The following is a 7,472-nucleotide window of genomic DNA, read 5'->3' on the forward strand; positions in this document are numbered from 1 at the left end:
CATATTAGGGGCATTGGTGAAAACAAAAGAGATGTCAAATGACATGAATTGCATTCCATTTGTACCCAACTTGGGTTTTTTGTATCTTTATTGAAATTAGCCCAGAGGAGAGAACTAGGACATTACATGCCTAATAATATACCTGGACATTTGGTAATCCCATTCCCCCATCTGGCTTCGGCAGCTGCAAATAAGCTTTGATTCTAGGTCTCTTGTCGTCCCAAATTTAACTGGAAATAATTGTATCAATGGATGCAAAAAAGGATTTACTTATTAATATAAGAATTGTTTTAAATACAAACAAACAGGCGGTCGGGTGGCGTAGCGGAGATTGCGCTCGTCACCAATGCAAGAGGCTGCGGTCTCGACTCCCGGAGTCAGCATTGCCTGCGGCTCGGGCCGATCGTCATACTAACTCGTTTGGCTGAGTTAGCGGGAGGGAAGTCGTGGGTGGTAATCTAGCGTTGTGGACAGCGACACCTACAGGTCAGGTCTGGGCGCCTGCTCAGCGAAAGGCAGGAAGTGGTGAAGGCAGCGTGACCTCCCACACGTTACACTTCACCAATGAGAGTCCTCGCTGCCAGGTGAGCCGCTGGCTGTCTCCGCATGTGAACATGTGAAGCATGTGGATGACTTCAGGGTTCCCTTGTACCGACCAGTAGGGGGAACATGCACACAACAACCAGGTAGGGGAGGGGGGAATTGGCATAACGACTCAAATTGGGATGGGGAGAAAAGCATAGAAAATCAGGCGGGGAAAAAGAGGATTAAAAAAATTATAATAATAATACCAACAAACAAAGATTTTGGAAGAATATACATTTTCACTGCATTTACTCTGTAGTGTGCTCATAAAGCGATTTATCTTTAACCCTTTCACTACCACACTACAGAAGGTTAACCTTTCACTACCACACTACAGACGTCTGTGTGGTAGTGAAAGGGTTAACACTTTGTTGTGTGGCAGTAAAAGGGTTAACCTTCTGTATTGTCACAGTGAAAGGGTTAACCATTTGGTAATGTGGTAGTGAAAGGGTCCTGAATGGCAACTGTGAGTATGCACAGCTTCAGGCTGTCTCGTTGATTAGGAACAGTTCATTCTTTGACAAATCTAACTTATAATGTGAGATCTCACCGTATCTTCTTAGAATAGACATTATGTTGTCGATAGACTTACTGTATGAGGATTTGTTACACACAAAACTAGGTCATCTGCATATAAAGACACTATGAATTCCCTCATAACCCTCTAGAGAGCGCAAAGCAATGACCAAAGACTGTGCTCTGTCCTAAGGACTTTTTAATCACGTGTGTTGTACTGTGCTCTGCCCTCATGACTTTAATCACATGTGTTGTACTGTGCTCTGCACTCATGACTTTAATCACGTGTGTTGTACTGTGCTCTGCACTCATGACTTTAATCACGTGTGTTGTACTGTGCTCTGCACTCATGACTTTAATCACGTGTGTTGTACTGTGCTCTGCCCTCAGGACTTTAATCACGTGTGTTGTACTGTGCTCAGTCCTCAGGACTTTAATCATGTGTGTTGTACTGTGCTCTGCCCTCAGGACTTTAATCACGTGTGTTGTACTGTGCTCAGTCCTCAGGACTTTAATCACGTGTGTTGTACTGTGCTCTGCCCTCAGGACTTTAATCACGTGTGTTGTACTGTGCTCTGTCCTCATGACTTTAATCACGTGTGTTGTACTGTGCTCTGCCCTCAGGACTTTAATCACGTGTGTTGTACTGTGCTCTGCCCTCAGGACTTTAATCACGTGTGTTGTACTGTGCTCAGTCCTCAGGACTTTAATCACGTGTGTTGTACTGTGCTCTGCACTCATGACTTTAATCACGTGTGTTGTACTGTGCTCTGTCCTCATGACTTTAATCACGTGTGTTGTACTGTGCTCAGTCCTCAGGACTTTAATCACGTGTGTTGTACTGTGCTCTGTCCTCAGGACTTTAATCACGTGTGTTGTACTGTGCTCTGCACTCATGACTTTAATCACGTGTGTTGTACTGTGCTCAGTCCTCAGGACTTTAATCACGTGTGTTGTACTGTGCTCTGTCCTCATGACTTTAATCACGTGTGTTGTACTGTGCTCAGTCCTCAGGACTTTAATCACGTGTGTTGTACTGTGCTCAGTCCTCAGGACTTTAATCACGTGTGTTGTACTGTGCTCTGTCCTCAGGACTTTAATCACGTGTGTTGTACTGTGCTCTGCACTCATGACTTTAATCACGTGTGTTGTACTGTGCTCAGTCCTCAGGACTTTAATCACGTGTGTTGTACTGTGCTCTGTCCTCAGGACTTTAATCACGTGTGTTGTACTGTGCTCTGTCCTCATGACTTTAATCACGTGTGTTGTACTGTGCTCTGTCCTCATGACTTTAATCACGTGTGTTGTACTGTGCTCTGTCCTCATGACTTTAATCACGTGTGTTGTACTGTGCTCTGCCCTCAGGACTTTAATCACATGTGTTGTACTGTGCTCTGCCCTCAGGACTTTAATCACATGTGTTGTACTGTGCTCAGTCCTCATGACTTTAATCACGTGTGTTGTACTGTGCTCTGCCCTCAGGACTTTAATCACGTGTGTTGTACTGTGCTCTGCCCTCAGGACTTTAATCACGTGTGTTGTACTGTGCTCTGTCCTCAGGACTTTAATCACGTGTGTTGTACTGTGCTCTGTCCTCATGACTTTAATCACGTGTGTTGTACTGTGCTCTGCACTCATGACTTTAATCACGTGTGTTGTACTGTGCTCTGTCCTCAGGACTTTAATCACATGTGTTGTACTGTGCTCTGTCCTCAGGACTTTAATCACGTGTGTTGTACTGTGCTCTGTCCTCAGGACTTTAATCACGTGTGTTGTACTGTGCTCTGCACTCATGACTTTAATCACGTGTGTTGTACTGTGCTCTGTCCTCAGGACTTTAATCACATGTGTTGTACTGTGCTCTGTCCTCAGGACTTTAATCACGTGTGTTGTACTGTGCTCTGTCCTCAGGACTTTAATCACGTGTGTTGTACTGTGCTCTGTCCTCAGGACTTTAATCACGTGTGTTGTACTGTGCTCTGCCCTCAGGACTTTAATCACTGGCATGGCGTCTGGAAGCATAGTGGCGTTCAACATCGACTTCAACCGCTGGCACTATGAACACCAGAACCGGTACTGAGGTGGGTAGAGGCAGAGGATGAGAGGAGGATGGCGAAAAGAGGAGAGAAGCAGAGGAGGAAGAGGAAGACGCATCCTGCGTGTCTGGAAAACGGGGAGGGGAGAATCTGCAGGTGCAAGACAAATAAGTCAGGAACAATGGATTGGATGAGGAACCTTTAGCGAATTTCATGTGTTTTGGAGGAAACACTGCATCGCAACGCTGGCGGGAATACTTCCTCTGTGCATATGTGTTCATATACACATATATGTAATCAGACTACACTGTTTACCTGAAGCTATAGGTACACACCAAAACCTGGTAATTAAATACACTGAATAAGGAAGGAAGAGAAAAAAAATAACAAACCAGCTAGACCTTGTATGGGTAGACCAGGCCTGTGCCGTACACAGGACTATGTTGAGAGAGAGAACAATTTACTGGTACGCTTATTGCTTCACAGACAAAGAACTGGAGTTTTTGCTTTTTAGTTTGGTTTTGTTTTCATCTGTTTTTCATTATTTTTATTTTTTTTATTTTTATTTTTTTTATTTTTATTTATTTTTTGTTCTAAGGTTATTTTCTTGTTCTTAGTGGGAAGGGTGTGGGGACTGCTTTGGGGGTGACATACAAATTATATTCCGATGGTATGTCGAAACTGGTCTGAAATGGTGAACTGAACTGAACCAACCCTACCCACTGATAACAATAGGTGCTATTTGCTTGATCCTAAATCCACCTTTAACAAATGACCTGGGCTTATTTACATTTAGTTCATCTTATTATTTTCTTTGTTTTTTCTTAGTTTTTTTTTCTTTTTTACTCAGCAGGGTGAATATGATTTGTATGTAAATAAGGCTCAGTTTCCTTTGGAGTCTACACTTTGTCCTTTCACTACACAGACCACGCTTATCACCTTTAATTTATTAATGACTTGCTGTATGTAAAATATTGTGTAATAATTATAATAATGTCTACAAGACCGATGGTAATGGTGGTGATGGATGTGGTGATGGTGATGAGAGATGATGATGATAATGTCAGTAATAACTAAGACCAGTGCCACAGGATGATAACCACAAAAACAACATCATTTCCTTTGTATATTTATTTGATGATTGTTTTGTCAAATATGTACATATAGTCTTGGTTCAGGCTTGGGGGGGAAGACTTTAATCAAACTGAATAAGACTGAAAAACGCAAAGGAAACCTTCACTTACCCACATTTGTTGATTATTTAAAAACCGAGAAAAAAAAGAGATTCAATGTAAAAGTTTGTTTTGTATTTGCACTTTGCACCAATCACATATCATTATTTATTAGCTTGGTTATTTCTGGTCGGCTGCCATTTTGTTTTTAGGTCCATTTTCCCAACGGGATTATTTGTGCATTGATGTTTGTATTTAAAGACGTTGAACTCATGTGTGTTTATTAAGTTGTACAACCTCACAGTTGTAAGCAATATTATGATTCTGTAGCTGATAGAGGTGGGTGGAAGGGAAGTGAGGACAGGAAAGGACAGGAGATGAAACGTGAGATGTATGTGTGAAAGCCATCTTGATCAAAATACACACACATGCACATACTCTATCAACAGGTTCAAATTACGTATCCAAAAAAAAAAAAGGTTAAATATTTTTGGATCTATGAAACCTTAAAAACTATTGTATTCATGTTTTATTGCAAAGATGTAAAATATGACATGTGTGAGTTGAAAAAAAAATGAAAATAAAAATAAAATATGCAAAGAATTTGATGACTTGACTTTTCATTATGCTTTGGAGTGGCGTTTCACAAAGATGTTTCATTTTGGTTTCACAATTGTAAAGAGAGAGAGAGCAAAAGACTACGTACACAAAGTGCAGGGCAAAGATATTTTCAGTTTCATTTAAGGAGTTTTTATTTTATTTTATCTTGAGCTTATTATTATTATTATTCACCTGTCCTTGTCTTAATGCAACACACAGTCCAGGGGGGGAGGGGGGGGGGGGGTCACACAGGGGAAGCATTTCACTGCAATGTACACGTTTGCATGTGAGAGATCTTTTCCAAGCCTGCCTTCTGAGCTGCCAGTGAACCTATACTTAATGTACACTGGTTTTACTAGAAGAGTACTGTACTTTTTAAAGATGACAATATTGTCAATTTACATAAAGCAGTTGAAATTGGTCTTTCTGCATAGCCCTCCAAGACACGCATAACACATCAATAATGTCTTCAGAGGGTCGGAGTGCAGCGTTGCCTGCAGTGCCCCTGGAGCAGCTTAGGGTTCGGTGCCTTGATCCTCCAGTCACCAGCTCACAGCTGGAATAGGCTACACTCCTTTTGGTTCCAGGGATCAAACCAGCAAACATACGCTTATACTGTACATACTTAATATACGCTTATCTACGTCTCTAGGCCATCCTTTAATAAAGGATGAAGGAGAGATGCCTGTATATAGAGGCTGAGACCGTGCTGGGCATGTTGGATTCAACATTGTTTTTTTGTCTAGCATATAAAAAGGTCAAGGATCCCAAAGGTCAACCAGAAAGGAGGTCAAACGAATGAAGGTTTCATAAAGAGCATCAACAAATTATTTTGATTGTATGCGGCCATTGTTGTCAATAGTACTCCAAGCTTGTGCTTGATGTAGGATTTCAGTTTAGGGAGGATAAGGATTAGATATACTGTAGCAGTTTTTAAAATACTTTTTCAAAGTTTTGAATTACTGTCAAGTTTTTCTCCACATATATAAAGTGAAAACCTGGCGGTGATTTGAGCAGAAATAGCAGTTGGCTTAAAGTCCACGGAATTGAGAAGGATGGCAGCCAGCGTGCACAGGGCACCGTCACGGTTCAGTTACCGTGGATATGGTGAATACTGATACAGTGTAAGCTGACAGGCAGTGGGGGGGGGGGGGGGGGGGGGGCAATCCGATCCGCTGGTCGACCCGTCAGTCAAGATGAGATATCCATCATGTAGTTTGTGTCACTCTGTCTGTAGCCAGAGACACACACTCTGCATATCAATAGTCTGAGGTGGCAAGCTCTCCATTTCTTACCCGTCTCCTTCCAAGGTGCATTTCGATACATGGTGGTCATTCTCCTGTTGTTCCTCCAATCATCTTTCCTCTATACTTTGGGCAGAATTCTTTCTCTGTATTCCTCTACAAACGTCTGCACAGTATAGATCTGTAAATTAGTGTCACACATGTACATATATCTCTGTATAATTATATTACATATGTACATCATATGTGCAATAATTTGACTCACTCACTGTGTACAGTTCATATCCACAGGTACCTGCCGACTCCTGTAGATACGTCAGTATGTAAATAGGAATCCTGTGTCTTTAATATTTTTTTTATCACAATATATTATTTGCATCGTATTCTCACCCTAACTGATTCAGTCTGTAAACCACTTTGCAATGCTATAGATTCATCAAGCATGCACTTTTGTATCGTGAAGCATTTTTATATCAATCATTAAGATAAATAAAATACAGATTTAACATTTTGTTCTACAGATGTGTTTTAAAGCGTCACATGAAAACATCAGTACTGATGGAATATGCAGCAAAATCCTAATAGCCATAGCCAATATTATAGTCAGACCACTCGCTCACTGTATTAATTTGTCCTTACTACATGGTGTGGTGCCAAAAAACATCAAAATTGGGAGAATAATACCCATATATAAATCAGGTGACAAAAATAGTATTAATAATTACCGTCCAATATCCGTGTTACCAGCTCTATCCAAAGTGTATGAGAGAGTTGTGTATAACAGATTAAGCGAATACACTACCAAGCTAAATATACTCACCAGTTCTCAATACGGCTTTAGGAAAAAGAGAACAACATACATGGCAATATTAGACCTCATTGAAAAAATACATGATGCCATTGATCAGGGTGATTGTGGGGTGGGCGTTTTCTTGGACTTATCAAAGGCCTTTGACACCATTGACTTCACCATTCTACTTGGGAAACTACACCATTATGGCATAAGGGGTCTGGCTCTCAACTGGTTCAGTAGCTATTTACATGGTAAGCAACAGTACGTCGATATAAACAATCACAAATCAATAAAAATGGACATCAAATATGGGGTCCCCCAGGGGTCAATTCTAGGGCCTTTACTATTTATTCTTTATATAAATGACTTTGTCAACTCATCTGAACTTCTGCACAAAGTAATATTCGCTGATGACACTAATTTGTTTCTGTCACATAAAAATCCACTTGAGCTACAAGATCTACTCAACACAGAACTACAAAAAGTGGACACGTTTAAATGCAACAAATTATCACTTAATCTCAGC

At 40.9% G+C, this 7,472-nt stretch overlaps 1 pseudogene across 1 annotated transcript in view; it reads left to right on the forward strand.

Annotated features, from left to right (window-relative positions):
• Nucleotides 1-3,181, forward strand: part of LOC311233444 (neurobeachin-like) — a 129,061-nt pseudogene extending 125,880 nt beyond the window's left edge. The window contains exon 49 of the transcript in view: nt 3,091-3,181. The product of the transcript in view is annotated as a neurobeachin-like (transcript). The remainder of the gene's footprint in view (nt 1-3,090) is intronic.
• The last annotated feature ends 4,291 nt before the right edge of the window (nt 3,182-7,472 follow it).

The sequence above is a fragment of the Notolepis coatsorum genome (genome assembly GCF_963971535.1).
Source record: "Notolepis coatsorum genome assembly, chromosome: 8".
In the NCBI taxonomy this organism is placed as follows: domain Eukaryota; kingdom Metazoa; phylum Chordata; class Actinopteri; order Aulopiformes; family Paralepididae; genus Notolepis; species Notolepis coatsorum.